This window comes from Rattus rattus, chromosome 3 (genome assembly GCF_011064425.1).
Source record: "Rattus rattus isolate New Zealand chromosome 3, Rrattus_CSIRO_v1, whole genome shotgun sequence".
In the NCBI taxonomy this organism is placed as follows: Eukaryota; Metazoa; Chordata; class Mammalia; order Rodentia; family Muridae; genus Rattus; species Rattus rattus.
Genome location: NC_046156.1, coordinates 68,178,987 through 68,196,383, shown reverse-complemented (window position 1 = coordinate 68,196,383; position 17,397 = coordinate 68,178,987). Strand labels below are relative to the sequence as shown.

Below are 17,397 nucleotides of genomic sequence, written 5' to 3'. Positions count from 1 at the left end.
TCGTGGTACTTTTATGACATCCATGGATCCAGTGATCCCTGGCCCACAAATGGGGTTGCCTTACCGTCCCCAGTAATCACCTTGTCCAGAGGTTTATACCTTATACTTAGGCCTCAGAAGAACACAGCCTTGCATTCTCGGCTCTTTGCTAAGCCTTTTCCTACACTAACCCTGCCCTGCTATCCAGCTAAGCTCCAGCATTAGATTTTTGGACAGATGTGAGAATATAGCTTCTCAAATCTTCAAACTTTCTCAGAGACTTATGGCCAATCCCTAAGAGGTCCGTTCAAAGTCATATTCACTTAGCTTTATAAGAAATTCCCCACTGTCTGAGAGTCTTTTCCAAGGAAAATCTGCCTCTCTGGGTGTTTTCAGAATTTTTTAGATATCCCAGTGTGGGTTCCGAACTAAGGGCCATCAACTATGCTTCAGGTATTTTGGTTAATTTTTGATAGTAGATCTGGCATCTACTGTTCTCAGTCTTTGGGTCCTGGATAAAACTCAAAAGTCAGAAAGAAAAAAGCCCACAGTTGACATCTCCTTACACACAGTAAAAGCAATGCTTTCCCAAGCAAAAATGCTGACCTGAAACAGCTGCTCCCTCCACAAAAAGAAAAAAGGGGAGGGGGCAAATAGAAGGAGACAATGAAAGACTGAGAAACAAAAATGCAAAGAAATAAGGAGGGAGTAGAGATTAGCATCACAGACAAGACTAACATGATGTGGAGTGTTCTTTCTGTATAATACATCACTTGTGAAGTTCTTTGTGGAAACTTGTAAAAACCTACAGTTTAAAAAATGTTATTGCTACTCTTTTGCAATTAAGGAAATTGAAGTCAGAACCTCATCATAGGTCCATCTTTTATAGGTGCCCTGGCATAGAAAAGTCATGAAAATAAAAGTTCAGATAGTTATGGTTTCCATACTTTAATCTCTGCACTCAGGAGGTTGAGGAAGGAGGATGTTCAATTCAAGGCCTGCCTGGATTAAATAATGAGAACTTATCCCAGACAAGCCCCCAAAATCAAATATAAAAGACGCTTGCCCGAGTACCAAGACTCATACATGTATGCATGCCCACATATCCACACCAGTGAAAAATGAAGAGACCAAAGTTTTACAATCCCCCGTGAGGGCGTGTCCTAGTCATGTAGAAGTTATTAGGCTTTGCCCCTGAAAATTTCTACTGTCTCTCAATAGCTCCTAATGTGGGCTAAATCTTAATGCATGCCTTTGAGAGACATTTGAGCTACAAAACTACAGCGTGTTTGCGTCATGATTAGCAAACTCCTGACTTATGCCTAGAATCCTGTCCACTTGTTCTTCTCCCCAATCTCTCTGATAACTTATTCTTCAGTACTATTTTCCTTTGTCTTTATATTCCTAGCACCTCTTAACTCAAACCTTCTACCTTTCCACTTCCCTGCCTTTTCCTTTTGGGTGACCCTAGATTTGTAGTTTCAATTGTGATCATCTTTCTAGTGACTCCCAAACTCTATCTGTAGTCTAGATATCTCTACTGTCTCCCCCCAAGCCCAGTCTGTCCGGTCATCAAGGCAGTCCTTCTGTTGTTCTGCCGTCAGATAGCATCCATTAGTCAGTCATTTCTCATGCTCCATTGCCACACTTCGAGGCAGGTCCCCAGTTATGGTCTTCCTGCTCTATTATGGACTCCTTAACTTCTTCTCCACATAGAAACCCAAAAGTGAGCCTTTTGAATATCATTTGGGTTGTACCAAACATCTGCCAGTAATCTCCCTGTCCAATGCCTGTTCATGGTACCTGTCTTAGGGTTTCATTGCTGTGAAAAGATACCATGACCAAAGCAATGCCTATAAGGACAACATTTAACTGGGGCTGGCTTACAGTTCAGTCCATTATCATTACGCGGTAAACATGGCAGCACCCAGGCAGTCATGGCACTGGAGGAGCAAGAGTTCTACCTCTTATTCTGAAAGCAGCTAGAAGACTGGTTCTCATGTGGTTAGGAGGAGTGTCTCATTGCCCATGCCCACAGTGACACACTTCCTCCAACAAGGCCACACCTCCTAATTCCCTAGGCTGAGCATATTCAAACCACCTGACATATAATCCAACTCTTCCTGCAACCTGTAACTTCACGTGAGCTGACCACCGAGGAGCCCCTCTAGCATCCTCCCCTCTCACCTTCCTTCCCCTTCAGATCATTGTGTCTTCGTGTCTTCCCTGAGCATTCTGTGTGTGTGTGTGTGTGTGTGTGTGTGTGTGTGTGTGTGTGTGTGTGTGTGTGTGTGGACGCGCCCTCCGACTAAACTTGGTTTTGCTCTTCTCTCTGCCCTAAATGTTCATCCTTCAGACAATCACACTGCCTCTGAACTAAGTTTACTATCATCTTGATGAGTTCCCTCCCCCTGGTCTGCAGCACCTCTAATCCTTTTGGTTTCTCCTGTTTCCAGAGTCCTTCCCTCTTATTCTGCTCCAATTGCCACAGAACGTTGACTCTATGGGGGCTCCCACCGGGGTTATGTAGGCACAACCTGGCAATACCTTCCTACACAGCATACCATATGCCTCCCCCCTCACACCTCAGGCTTCCCTACCTGTGCCAAGTAGCAGGTGCCACAGGATATGCCTGGTGCCCACATATGGACAACCCACAGTTTTAGAGTTAATACCCTGAGGAATGCAGAAAGCTGCAAATTCTTCTCTTTTGTACTGTCCCGAGGCACAGTAGCTCTTGTGGTCAATCAGGAGCCATTTCTATGGAAGGTGGAGATCACTTGCACTTGGCCCCAAGCAACAGCTATCAGAGAACATACCTTGTACTCACTCTCCCGGCTTTCTGCCTCCCTTTGGCTGTCTTTTGCTCTTGTTTCCCTGAAAGATAAAAGAAAAGCACTTATGCCCTAGGTTGCTTGGTTTTTATTACGTTTTTAGAGACAGTCTCAAGTAGCACAGCCTGTCCTCAAACTCATTAGGCAGGCAAGGTCAACTCTGAACTTCTGACCCTCCGGTCTTCTACCTCCCAAGTAGGAGGGTCACAGCCCAGTGGAACTGAAAATTGGAGCTTCCTGTCTGCTAGGCAAGCAGAGCTACATCCCAGTCTCATAGCTCTAGCTTTAGACACTGTGTTCTGGAAACACACACACACACACACACACACACACACACACACACACACACACACACGAACTTCCTAACCCGGTCTCTTTTTATTTTCCTCTCAATTTTATCAGAACCTGGGACACCATATATATTTATTGATCCATTTCATGTTCTTGCCTCTTTGCCTCCTCACTCCAATATAATTTTCATGACTTCTCTTCTTTTGAGCTTTCAATTGTACCCTAAGCATCTAAAAATATAGGAAATACTCAATAAACATTTGTCAGAGGAATGAGTAGAGGTGAGGAGGAGTTTGTCTGGAAAAAGCTTTGAGAACCCATGGTGTCTACAGCTGCTGACTGGAGGAAGAGGCAAAAGCTAAGGCAGTGCAGACCAGGGAGCCTGGTGGGGAAGTTAACCACTCAGAAACAGGCTTCTCATTCCCTAGAGGTGAGGAAGGTATGGGGGCTCTGCATAGCACAAATCCACATGCACTGAAGTCTTACTGTGTGCCGCTCTGAATAAAGTAGCTTCATACATCTTGAAAGGATTGTGCTGTGGTATTGTCATCTGCCTCCCCTAAGCGTTAATGTTTCATTTGTACGGTTTTACATTTGGGATAAGGGTATACTTTGATTTTAGGTAACATCTTTGCTGCTACTGAAAAAAAAAAATAATCCTAAGCAACTCTATGGTATTCTAGTCATTCTTTTTCAAACTGAGAAAAAAAAAATCAAGTTTCATGGGATGAAAATGCTAAAACCATATCAAATGTTCCTCGGATTCAAGTCCAACGTAAGTAAATTCCGAGCGGGAGAAGCGACCCTGCGCATTACCTTTGTGGGATTAAGAGGAGAGTTATCCCCCCCTCCCATCCCCTGCCAAGGCAAACATGGGCATCTCTGTGATCAGTTTGGAAGTCAGCCATATCAGGAGGCTTTTACAGCAGTCAAGCAATATTTATTTGAAATACAGACTGCCTATAAAATAGCTAAAATTACTTGTCTACTGGAAACAAGATCAATAGAGAATAATAGCGAATTGTGAGGGACTTTGAATCTGGAGAACACTATTTTATCTCAAGTACAGCCTATGGTACAAGGAGGGTTTATAGTGAGAGACATGGTGAACTTCAGAAGAACAGTCTGTTAGGACTAAGAGTTTTAAATGCTATAGCAGAATGTACAGACATCGTTTGTCTTGATTCTAGAAAATTAGTCACCATGCTATTTCTGAAGGATGGCGTGGAGAAATGAGACTCTTCATGTGATTAGTGTGACAATTGGTATGCAATTAATATTTTACATATGACATATGACCCCACTTCTGGTGCATAATAATTATGAGATAAATGAAAGTTATTATTAGTAAACTTGTATTAGTCACTCAAGTTGAAGCACCGTCTTGGAAACGGTCATGTGTAAGACAAGTTAACTGCATCCATTATCATTGAGCAGGAAAGACTAGGCCCAACTGACACTATGGGGACTTAATCCAGAGAGCAGGGTCTGGAGAGTGTCTGAAACTGGACCCCTTGAATGCAGGATGATAGGACTCAATGAGTCTCTGCATTGTGACAAAACCAAGTGAGAACCACTGGTCCAAAAAAGTCAAGCAGTCCTTTGCTACTCTATTCCTGACAGCCAAGTAGAAAGGTACATCAACAGATGAATAAAGAAAACATGGCTCACTGTGCGAGGGGCAAGCCACAAAGGAGAATGACATCCTGACATTCTCAGGAAATGGATGAATCTGGACATAAACCAGACTCAGAAAAGGCAAATATCTCATGTTTTCTCACATATTTGGAAATATATATATATATATATATATATATATATATATGACAACATATATTTATATATGGCCTGAAATCAGGAGACTGTAAGAGGGGAGAAAGAAATCTAAAAAGGGAGGGGGGAGAGGGTAACAAGAGAAGATGCTGGAAAACAGGTGACATGAAGGCAGGGGTAACTATTTGAAGGGAGGAGGAAGACTTGCTCGTGGCAGTGTGGAGTGAAGGAGAAAACAGTGATGTTTATGTGTTGAAACCTCATAATTTTTGAAATACAGACCTGGCATTATAAAGGTGCAGAAGCTCTGGGTACTGCTGAATATATTCAGTGTCCTGATTGTGGTGCTGGTATCATGGGTGTGTATGCAAGCCAAGACCCTTTAAATGGCAGGCTGGCAAGATGGCTCAGCATGTTAAGGTATCTTTTGCTAAGTCTTAGGATTTGAGCTCAATCCCTGGGACCCACACAGTGGAAGGAAATACCTATCTCTTATAAGTTGTCTTCTGACCTCCAAAAGAGTGCTGAGGTGTGCACGCTCTCACACACACACACACACACACACACACACACACACACACTCATGCACACCAAAAATGAACACACACACAAAAAAAACTCTAAATCTTCAGATTGCATACTCTACTTGTATGCAGTTTGTTATGTTACTTACACATCACAGTGAGATAGAGGAGAAAGAAAAGCAATAATGGGGAAGTTGAGTCATGCCAAGAAGTATCAGATTAGCATGTGTTGAGTCAGGAACTGGGAAGTCAGAGTTCAGCTCCAAGGAAATCCTAGCGCCATTAGCTGCAAGCATCTGCAAAGACAGAGATGGGCCTGAAGTTTTCTAACATAAGTTTAAGAGCGGAGTTTAGTATTTTTCCATGGTTTATTGCTCAGTGTAAAGGTTCAAAAGGAGGCAATAAGATGTACAAGGGGCCACAATCAATCATGCTGTGAAGAATGGCTGCCTTAGTCATAAGAGTGTTAAGAAGAATGTCAGGTTATCAGCTTTAACATACCTTTAATATACATCATTTAATACACTCTCTAATATACATCATAACCCTTAAAGCCTGGGATGTTTGTTTAAATGTCTACCCCTCCCCTCCCCCACCAACACAACCACCACTACCAGCACTAGTAGATCAGAGTCTCTGGGGGTGGCATCTGGGCATATGTACTTTCCTAGAGCACCCAGATAATCCTGCGGCCTCCTGTGTTTGGGAGCTGCTGCTGCAGTGGTAGACTCAGTTGTCTCAATAGTTTCTTCTCACTTTCTGTGGGACTATGAATACCATGGACATTTGACTTCATCTTTAGTGTCCCATATAAGGTCTCCAGGACAGATCAGTCACTTTTCTGTTGTTGCAGTAAAACATCATGACCAAGACACCTTGTTATGTTAGGTTTACAGTGAGGAGAACTGGAGTCAGTGATGATGAAGCAGAGGTGACAGGCAGGGGATGTGTAGCTGGACCAGCAGCTGAGCTGAGGAGATACATCGTGAGCCATAAGCAGGGACAAGAAAGGACTAAGTCACAATTGTGTGAGCCCTTTGAAACCTCAAAGCCTAGTGACAAACCTCCTCCACAAGGCCACTCTTCTCAATCATTTCCCAAAGAACCACCAGTGTGAGACCAAGTCAGTGACTATTGGAGGGGGAGGGTATCATGTCCTTCAACCACAACACAAGAATAAGGAGAAAACCTACAAAGTGTGGAATCCAAGTCTTAGCCTTTTAAACGTCCTTCACCCTGAAGACTAATCTCTGCCTGGAGCTAAGGTACCCAAGGCTCATATCCTCTGCAAACTCACCCCAACCTCTTCTTCTCCCCTAGACTCTATGGCTCCAGACACTATGTGTTGGCACCCGCGCCCACACGGTACCGAGAGCTGGGCATAGGCCTGCAAGGTTTAAGAAAAAACACATACACAAAAATATTTTACCATTACCTTGCTCATTTTTACAAGGTTTACTCCCCACTAGCCCAAATCTTTATTTTTCTTTGCACATGCTTTCAATTCCCGTGGTGTCCTTCACTGTATCCTGCTTACTTTGGCTTTAACTTTACCATTTTACCCAATACGTCCTTTCACTTTGCCAGCCGGCTTCCCGGGAAGACCTCGTTAGAAAATTCCTCACTTTCCCCATCTTGGTGGCACCTCCATTTGCAAGTGCCCGTGCCAACATGGTACCAAGAGCCGGGCATAGGCCTGCAAGGTTTAAGAAAAAAACACATACTCAGAGCTTTCTCATAACATGAACGACCAGAGTATATGTTTTCTCATAACCCAAATGAACCGAATATATGTTTTTTCAACAACTGTGTCCTTTTCTTGAGGCACCAGGGGCCCACATGGGCTCTCCTCTTTGTTCTTCTGCATCTTTTGTTGGGGCATTCAGCAAGCTCAATTAGTAAAACCCTGAACGCTCAACAGATCAATGAGCGATAACCCAAAGACTATACCACAGGAAACCAATGTGGGATTTTCACAACTGATGTTGAAACAACAGAAGCCACCCATCACAGGCAGGCTCATTCCCAGGGGGCTGATTCTGCCCTGATGATGACCTCATAGGAACAAAGAAGGGTCTTCCTGTGGCTGGCTATCTCCTGAGAGAGAGGAGAGGTGGAAACACAGTCTGTGAGGCAAAGTTCTCCATGTCTCCCTAGCCATAGCATGCTCCTCCTCCTCTCTCAGGAGGACAGAGTAGCTAAGCATGCCATCATCATCATCCTCTCTCTCTCTCTCTCTCTCTCTCTCTCTCTCTCTCTCTCTCTCTCTCTCTCCACACACACACACACACACACACACGTATATGTATATATATCATTATATACACATACACATATGCATGACTCCCTCTGCATTGGACAGAGACTTCAGAGCAGAAAGGAAGTCCACCTGTGTCCTTACCCCTGCCAACATACTTCCATTTTTGTATTTCTGGTTGTCGGCCTAGCCTTTAATATCTGAGCCATCTTTCCAGCTAGATACTTATGTTCTTAGATCTCCTTTTGTGTTTTCTTCAGTATCTGGCATTGAGCTGAGAAAGTGAAATGTATAGTAAATAAGAAATGAATGAATGAATGAGTGAATGAGTGAATGAGGAAAACATTTCAGGACAAGGAACAAAAGAGGAAGAAAGTGATGAGGAAGAAAGGGGAACTGTGATGGAAGTGATCTGTCAGTTAATCACAGAGACAATAAAATGTCAGTGCTTAGGGCTTTGACCCTAAGGGTAGATGACCTGAGTTCAGATCCTACTCTAGTTCACACTGTTCTTTCTGAGCAAGGTACCCAAACTCTCCCTTGCCTGTACTCAGTCCAGCTGTGAGCCTTAAGTGGGTTCAGGCCAATAAAGGGGTTAAAATAAGGTTGACAAATGAGGTCCTGCAGGCCAGTCTGATTGGATATTTGGTTTTCATAAATATAATGTGTTGGGAGCAGTCACACCCGTGACAATGTCCTTGCCCCTCTGCAACAGAGGTGGGTGGGTGCAGCAGAGAGCTCATGGTCTACAAAGCCTGAGGCCTCTACCAGCTGCCCTTGTGAGGACAAAGTGGGCTAATTGCTGCCTGCTTCAGACACAAAAACATTCCATTCTTCATTTGGTGTGTGTGGAGTGCTGTGGTTGTACCTATGTCCATGCATATATGGATGGATGGGCATATATGTGCATGTGAAGATCAGAGGCCACCATCAAAGTCTTCCTTAATCATTCTCCACCTTATTTCTTGAGACAGGGCCTCTCATTGTATGTGGAGCTCACTCAGCTACACTAGCCAGTTACTAAACCCTGGAAACCCTCTTGCAAAGATCACAGATGCACACCACTTTCCTTGATTTCTTGTTCTGTGTACTGGGGATTTGAACTCAGGTCCTTCTGTTTCTGTAGCGAGTACTTTACTGACTGAGTCATTTCTGCAGCCCCCAAAGCTCTATTCATCAATTCTGAAAAGAAGACTTAGGCTGTGTATCCCTTCTCTAAAAGCAGTTCTTGTAATTCAACTTCAGCATCCTTCCTTCATCCACCGTACCACCTCAAATGTCCTAGGGCACTTTGCAAGTGGCACCATACACTGGAAACTTAAGAGTCTCCATGTTTGAACTGTCTTGTTCATTGCCTCCACATATTGCCTTGAACAAAATTAACACCTGGGAAATTCATGCTATCGAAGATATTTATCACGTGCGTGCCCACGGTTGCACATGCCCATGGTTGCACGCGCCCACGGTCGCACGTGCGTGCACAGGCACAACAAACTCCAGAAACAAAGGAGCCGGTGGACTTTTCTCCTATGGCAGAGGCAGGTGGAATTTCGTGTTCCAACCTTGCCTATTTATTCTCTTCCATTCTCAGCTTCTGGGGTAGTGGCAGTCCTGCCTTCCTGCAAGAATAAAAGTCCATGAGGAGATATCCCCTGCCAGCAGGCATCAGTGTGGGGACAGGCGCTGTCAGCAGGGGCTGAAACATGCCCTTCTGGTGCCTGGTTCTGCCCTCACATTCCATAGCAGGTGTTCAGGAGCATCCTACCATGCTTCTTGTGCAGCCACATTCGTTCCTGTTCCTCAACACTCCCGGTCCTGCTCACCCAGAATCTGTCACACCATTAAAGCTGGCCCTTGAGCTTTCTACCTGGAAACCTTCACACTGAGCTCAAGAACCTCAGGAACCTCCCAGGTCCTCTGCTTCAATCCCCATCCCCCAAGGAGGTAAGATGGCCACAAGAACCCTCTGTCTTGATGCTTAAGGTCACAGAACCCTCACTGCTATAAATCCTGCACATGGGGTTAGCAGCTGGCTTGGGTGTTGACTTGCTCTTGGAGTGACCCCACTACCTGTGAAAGCCCCTGCAAATGCCTGCCTCTCAGCCCCAAGGACCTCCTCTTATCTCAGTCCTCAGTTTCAAGGTAAAAACCTCAACGAGCTCCCGAGTAGCCAACCTTTCCCAAGTCTCCTTGGAGTTCAAAGATGAAGTCAATGTTTGCCTCCAAGAAAGAATTCATTAGCTGCCATTGCCAACTCTAGGTGTTTTCTCTGAGCAGAGGCAGACTCCCCAGGACCTCCGTGGGTCACCAGGTCAACAACTTAACATGCAGAATCTGCAAATGCCAGTGGTCTGGAGCACAGAACAGGCAGATACAGTTAAGCTGCTTCTTCCAGCTCAGTGGTCTGGCTTCCCATCAGGGACCAAGCTGAAAAGTACCTGCCACCTCTTGCAGATGAATCCTGGGGCCCACCTGGCAGACTGCAAACCAAAGACAGAGATAGAAACCCAAACATCTCTCCTGGGTGTCTGGCAGCCCCTATCCATCTTGACTTGAAAGAAAGGCTTTATCTTTCTTTCTTTTTTTATTCTTTCTTTCATTTCCCTTTTCTTTGAGGCATTTGTATTCCCATAAGAATCAGTGAGTAGATACGTATTGGTAAAAGTAATGGGTAAAAAAAAAATTATTACTGGGTTTTTAAAATGTGATTTTTGATGTTCCAATTTTTATTTAACTCAGGCAATGACAGTTACACTGACAGCCACGCTTATTCCGGATCTAGAGAAATCGTCTTTGCCTCATACCACATTAAGCACTGTTTGCAAAGTAGCATCCTTGGATGACTTCTGCCGCCATGTTCAGGGCCTCTGCCACCCAACCTCCAGAGGGGCTGCCAGCATCTTAAGCAGCATCGGCTCTTGATGGTAGGATTCCATCTGGGACAGAGAGGTGTCTCAGAGCTGGCACAGAAGGCTGTCTTTCTCAGATAAATGGCCCTAAAGCTGACAGGATCATCCTGGGATGACTGTCACAGCACACATCCTGGGAACAGGCTTACTCCAATCCGAAAAAGGCTATTGAGTGAGCCTTTTTAATTGCCGCCCGCCCTCCCTCCGCCTTACGACTCACTTATTAAGATGTTTGGCACTCGCTGACGGTGGAGATTTTTCTGCAAGGTTCTTTTGGGAGCTACCTAGATGACTTTGGCAGGAAAGAGACATATAAATAACATTGAGGATTATTATTATTGGTGGACTAGGTCCTAACTCTGTGTGACTGGGAATTCTAATGCTCCAACTTGCTTGTTATAAATATTGTTCCCTTCATCCCTTCAGGAAGCATGAGAGTGAGGTGGAGAGGGCTGTGTGAGGGGTAGAGAGGGCGTCGTTAGGAAGATCTGCTCACCGAATCTAATCTGAGAACCATCCTGCATGTTTGAAATAAGTCACAGCTTTATTTTACCTTACATCCATCTCAGCAATGGAAAAGAGATGGAAATTGTAGGTAAAACTTTAGAATAAATGACACAAGCCCGGCCCCAGAGTGAGACCAGAGACAGAGAGTGGGGACAGCAAATATTTCTACAGTTTGAGAGGAGAATTTCCATTAGGAAGGCAGGTACCTGGTCCCAAATTGACGCTTGACCAGTCTCTGAGTTGGTGGTATCATGTTCTGCCCTCCACACTGGGGTGGTGACAAGGCGCATACAGAAAGCCCTTGATCCCAGAAAGCTCAAAGTCAAAACCAATATTACATGAACAAACAAGCAAGCCTATGAACTAACACAAGAGACAAGGTTCAAAGGAAAGATACATGAAGTCGACCCAGTGACAGAACAGAACAGAGGGGCTTCCATATAGGCTAAAGAGCAAACGAAACAGAAGTGGAAACTAAGCGTTCTTTGGAAAGTCAGTTGTGTTAGATGGTGTTTTACTGGGGCAAACATGGAAAGGAACACTTCGTTAAAGTAGACGCAGGTGAGAAGCTAATGCAGACTCTTAAAGGAGCGTTCGGCTAAAACAGACACAGGAGAAAGGGTGTTCTGCCAGAAGAGCACATCAAAAGACATGTGATGAAGGATTCTGCACTAACAACACACTATATTGGTCCGCCTTACATTGCATAGTTGAGCTCCATTTGTCAGGCCTCCATAGAGAGAAACACACCAAAAACCTCCTTGCCGTGTGCTACTGTTTCTTGCCGCTTCCTCAGACTGATTGACAAAGTGATGTCAGCTGAGACAGACACATGTGCTGAGGCAAGACACGTGGAGGACACATGAGTCCTAATATTCGGTTAGGGCTCAACGGACAGTGACGGGGGCTGAGCTCGGCTTGCGTGTAAAGCTTGCTGTGCAATGCTTGTGGGTCTCCCATCTTCCATGATCTTCGCTTCTGCTGAGAGGCACAGCCAAGAACGTTTCCCGGAGTCCCTCCTTCTGCTGGCTTGAGCCAAGGCTGAAGCCTGGCTGTCTTTGCTAGGTGGTGCCAGCACTGATGATTCCTGTTTACCACCCTAACTCTACCCAACTGGACTGCTGATATATCTGTAGGCTGTGTGCAAGTAGATCGAGCTGCCACCGCTCACCTGTGAAGTGAACGGCTAATTTCCACACAACACAGATAGGAGTTGCTCCAAAGAACCTTTGTAAACAGGACAACTTTCCACCCCATCTTCCTTTTCCAGTGCCTCTGGTGGGTGGCGGGCTACACAGGAGGCTAAAGCATTTAAGAACCATTGTTAAAAGTAAGATTTTTTTTTAATTAAAATTACACAGAACAGTGAAGGAGAGACTTGCCAGATCCCATGGGAGGTCACAGGGATAAGCTTCTCATTGTGTTAGCACCAGCAGTCACTGGACAGGGCAGGAGAGGCTTCTGGCTGTCCATTTCCCCCTTGGTTTAAAAATAGAACCTTCTGAGTTTCAGCCAACTGATGGCCACACAGTTAGAAGTTCCTTGGCACTATGTGTGGTCATGGGAAGCTCTTATGAATCCACGAGCTGTGAGCAGAAGTGACCAGTGCAACTCTGAAAAAGATCTGCCGTGGGTCCTCTGGTCTCTGTTTTCCCCATCACACTGGCTCTGTGTAGGCCACCAGCTCTGACTCCTGACAGTGTAAAGCAGCCCTTGGGTATGGTGAGCAGCAAGCTACAATTTGCTCTGAGCTACTCATTTCCATTTTGAGTCTCTTTCGCTATGTTAGCTTAGGCTGCATCCTACTACAGAAAGTTTCAACTGGGAACAGTTTAAATGTCAGTGAGATTAACCCACCTGCCATTTAGATCCAGATGGAAAAATAATAAATTGTGGGTAGACAGGAAGACCACCCAAGAGCCCATTGCGGTCATTCAAACAAAGACAGATACTGTTATGACCTGAATATGAAATGCTGACCCACTCACTTCTCCCCCACCCCTGCTGCCATAGGCTCGTGTTTCCAACCCTTGGACTTCAGCTGGTGGTCTTATTGTGGAGTTGTGGAAACCACCTGGAGGAAGTAGGGTCACCAGGGCGTGCCCTTGGTGCTGTCGTGCCCTGGCGTCTCCCCATATCCCCGCTTTTCTCTGAGTCCTGACTACAGACTGACTTCTGAGAGCTCTGATGCTCTGTCCACATACATGAAACTAAGTAACCAGGAGCTAAACCCTCTGAAACCATGAGTAAAATCCATCTCCCCTCCTGTAGGCCATGCTCTCTTGTACTTTGGTTACAAGGTAGTTGCTTTGCGCATAACGAAAGATTAACGAGCCTGAGGTCCATTTTGGGGAGCAGAAACAAATGATCTGAGAATTAATTGGATATCTGGGTGGAGGGTAAAGGGAAGAGAAGTCAAAGTAATGGATAGGATCCTTCAATGATTTCTCCAGATACCTAAGTGGGAACTGTGGAAGGAGATGTGAGGCATCATCTCGGGCCTAGGAGCCTCTTGTGTGATACCAATCCCCGAGGTAATCACAGACACGACTGTCAGTCTAATAGTCTTCTCTACGGATTCAGCTCCCATGGTTCGCATTTGAGTTGAAACACTGCATGTAACAGAAACCGATCTTAGCTGGTTTAAAACATTTTTTAGAAGGAAGGGTGATGATGTAGCTCACAGAAGCCAAGTATAGCCAGAGCTTTAAAAAGAATGAGAAATAAGAACTAGAGAGATGGCAGGAACCAATCAAATATTCTCAGCTCTCTATCCCTAAGCAGACAATTTCTTTCCCTGCACAAGTGACAAAGGATGCTTCTCCCCAGAGCTTCTGAGTTTATATACCTTTCAGCATGCAAACTGTGCAAATCCAAATGGATACATGCTCACCCTAAACTCCTGAGTGTGCCATGAGAATTTAACTAGTTCCACACGGGGAGGAGCGTGAACCGTCCCTCCCCATGAAGAGAGTCCATGTGAGCCGGGCAGCTCCAAATTTCTAACGTGGCCCAAGTTGAATACAATTCGTGTCGATTTCATGAGGGCCCAGCAGCCCACAGCTCGGTGGCTTTAGTTAGGGCTAACCAGAGACTATCTCCAGCTGATAAACAGATTTCTTATTGCTGAAGATTGGTGGACTCCTCGTGGTCTCGGAATGCTCACAGACATTTTCAGCTTGTCTGTCTCCCCCGCGCTTTCCACAGCACGAGACAGATGCCCACCTGTCCTACACTGATGCATGTCTTGGAAAGCTGGTCTGGAGTGGGCGTGGAATCCTACACAGGAATTATTTGAGTGTGAACCGGCAGTCTCACAAATTTGCCTAAAGTCTCCAATCTTAGATTTGTTTGTTCTAAAAAACTTCTGTTCTGCAAATAAGTATTGTCGAGCTTCCAATTACCCTAATGTCCCTCTTCCCCTTACCTAGCCCCAAACACTCATTCTTCGTTCCCATCCGGGGCTCCCTTCCCTACTTCTCAGAATAAAGTTTTAAAATTGAGCTATAAGAATGAATATAGCAGCTCTTTATCTGTCAGAGAAAGATTAGCTGAGGATAGTTATGGGCCCCAGGCAAAGATAGGGACGCAGCCTGCCTCTTAAAGACCTGATTGGGAAGGTTTTATTGTTGATATAAAGATGCTCTCTCTTTTAAAAGTTTACAGCTAGACTTTCTTTTTCTTCTAGTCACAGGAGGTCATGTACTCTTTTATTATTATTAGATACTTCTTGGGTTTAAGGCTGAGATTTACTTAATAGCACAGGCAACCTAGCAATGAGGATGATGGGAAGTGAGCAGGGCCTCGCTAGAGAGCAAGGACCTCAACATGGGAAGCCATTCAGCTCTGGGTTATGTGTGAGGTCACAACTCCCATCAGACAACAAGCTCACAGCGGGAGTGGAGACGGCGGTGTGGCTTTCAAATGCCAAGGCACTGAACGAATGACCTTTCGATGCACTTCTCGCTGTGGTTCCTTCAACACTTTTATTTTACAACTAATGATTATGATCAAGTAGATATCACACAGAAGAGGTGCTCCTGAATATAATCTCATTATTTTATGGGTTTAAATTTTCATGCTCATGGCCTTCATAGCCAATTATTACCATTTCCTATTGTCACTAAACTGATAAGTGCTTTTATTTTTCTTATTTTTAATTGTGGTATTAATATATATGTGTGTGTGTAACATAAAACTTGCCAGTTTATGTAGCTGGTCTTTGCTACTTTGTGGGTTTTTCTTTTTCCCACCTTTTACCTTCCAGGTTTTACCCCCTAGCACTAAATAGGAGAGAAGCAAGGATAGAGGGGAGAGAGGAGTTAGGAAAATCCCGGAGTCAATTTTCTTTCCTTTTGTTTCTTCTTTGACCACAGCTACTAACAAACTACAACCAATCTCCCCAAGTAACCATAACCACCTGTCGGTGCTTCAGCATTTATATACTCTTAAGGTCTCAGAATTCCAAACGTCACACTGTCACAGAAACCATCTGCAGCTGGCAAAACCACACTTCTGCTAGAGCACCAGGCAAATCATAGTCAGCGGCTGCAGACAGTCCAAACCAAGCCCACAGCCCTACACCAGGGATTCAAATGAAAGCACGTTCTTATTACTACACCCCCTCTTTTGTTTTATGCCATTAATTGAGCTGTGTTTGGACAGTTGGGCACAGCCTGGATTTTTTCGATGAACTATATCAGTACCTTCCCCAGGAGCATTTACCACTTTGCCCCTTATTTCGTTATGTGCTGTCTCGGGAGTTGTAGGAATATTAATCAGAGCACCAAGTGTTGTAAAAGATATCTTCCCCATAAATTTATGAGCATGTCAGCCACATAAGGTCTGAAGTTTCCTATCTGACCTCCTGGTCCCACACATTTAGCCCATCACACCAAAACCTCTCCAACTCTGCAACCCTTTCAGTAAAGAGAGAGCAGGCTAGCCCCTTTTGTTTTCCCATTTCAGCCTTTGTTTGTTTGTTTGTTTCTCAGGCCCCTTCATTCTCACCCAACTGCTCATCCATTCTTCCATCACTTTTTGAAACGGACTATATGAAGACGAAAAAGAAAAAAACAGAAAATCCCCTTTAGGAGAAAAGCAGGGGACTTATCTCAGTGGTAGCAACTTCTATATTTTTTTATGGGTCTCTTGGGGGAAAACCCCTCCCTTCATCGCCTACCATTTCCTCTACAGCATTTGTAGCCAAATTTCCCATTTTTCTCTGTCATTTGGATACCACTTGTAGTCTTTGCTACATAGTGGGTTCTTCTTTTTCCTACCCTTTATACCCAGGTTTGAGGCCATATCTCTAGATAGAGGAATATGAAGGATAGTGGGGGGGGGAGTGTGTGTGTGTGTTCTGAATCTAAGTCTAATTTCTTCTTTGAGCACAGCCACTAACAAACGACAACTAGCTCTCTGAATTACCAACACCCATCTACCCCACCTCTCAGGGCCCTAGCATTTATAGACTCTGAAAAGTTCCCAGTATTCCAAACATCACACAATCACAGAAAGTATCTACAGCTGGCAAAAACCACACCTCTGTTAGAGCACAGGGCAAATCACAGTCAGCTGCAGCAGACAGTCAGAAACAGCCCCACATCCCTGCATCTGGGATTAAAATGAAACATATTCTTAGAATATTTCTGTATTTTTAAAGAAACCAAAATTGCAAAACTGTCACTGCAAGTTTAACACTGCAAGAATAAGTGTACAATTCAGTGACATTAAGTACATCACACAGTTTGCACAACCACACCATCTATTTCCAGACCCATCATCATCCAGCAAAGTTCTCATGTCCATTAAATAATGACTCCCCATGCTCCTTGCCCCTGGGTAGCTTCAGGTAACAGCTACACCAGTTTCTGTCTCTCAGAGTTTGGCCTATTCTAGTTACTTCAGAGAAAGGAAGTGCCCAATATTTATTCTACTGTCTTAAAATGCCACACTTCATTCCCTTAACCCCTTGACATACAGGCTAACTACCAAACCTCTCAAACCTCATGCAAGAGGCATGAGATATGGGTCACCCATTATAGCCAGTGATACTTCAGTGGGAAGATCTACTCCATGCACACTATCAGCTGAGTGCATGGAAAACCTGCAGAATAACCATTCCAATCCTTCACTTCACAGTTAAGAAAGCAAGGCTCCTTCCAGTGGTACCATGATGTTGGGACACAGCAAGCCAGGATTTCACTAAGGTTATCCAAACACCCTGGTGTCCTGTCATTCTTCCTGCTTCCCCAATGAACGCTCTCCATTTGCCATCCCCTTGGTGACACAGAATAGCTGTCCCCTAGATTCTTGGTGAG

The 17,397-nt window shown here is 44.7% G+C and overlaps 1 long non-coding RNA gene across 2 annotated transcripts in view; it reads right to left on the bottom strand.

The window, feature by feature from the left end:
* Positions 1-17,397, bottom strand: part of LOC116896732 — a 90,563-nt gene that overhangs the window by 12,697 nt on the left and 60,469 nt on the right. For both annotated transcript variants that reach the window (XR_004387363.1, XR_004387362.1), the window contains exons 3-4: positions 5,551-5,697; positions 2,799-2,856 (exon numbers count right to left, since the gene is read on the bottom strand). This is a non-coding gene — a long non-coding RNA (uncharacterized LOC116896732). The remainder of the gene's footprint in view (positions 1-2,798; positions 2,857-5,550; positions 5,698-17,397) is intronic.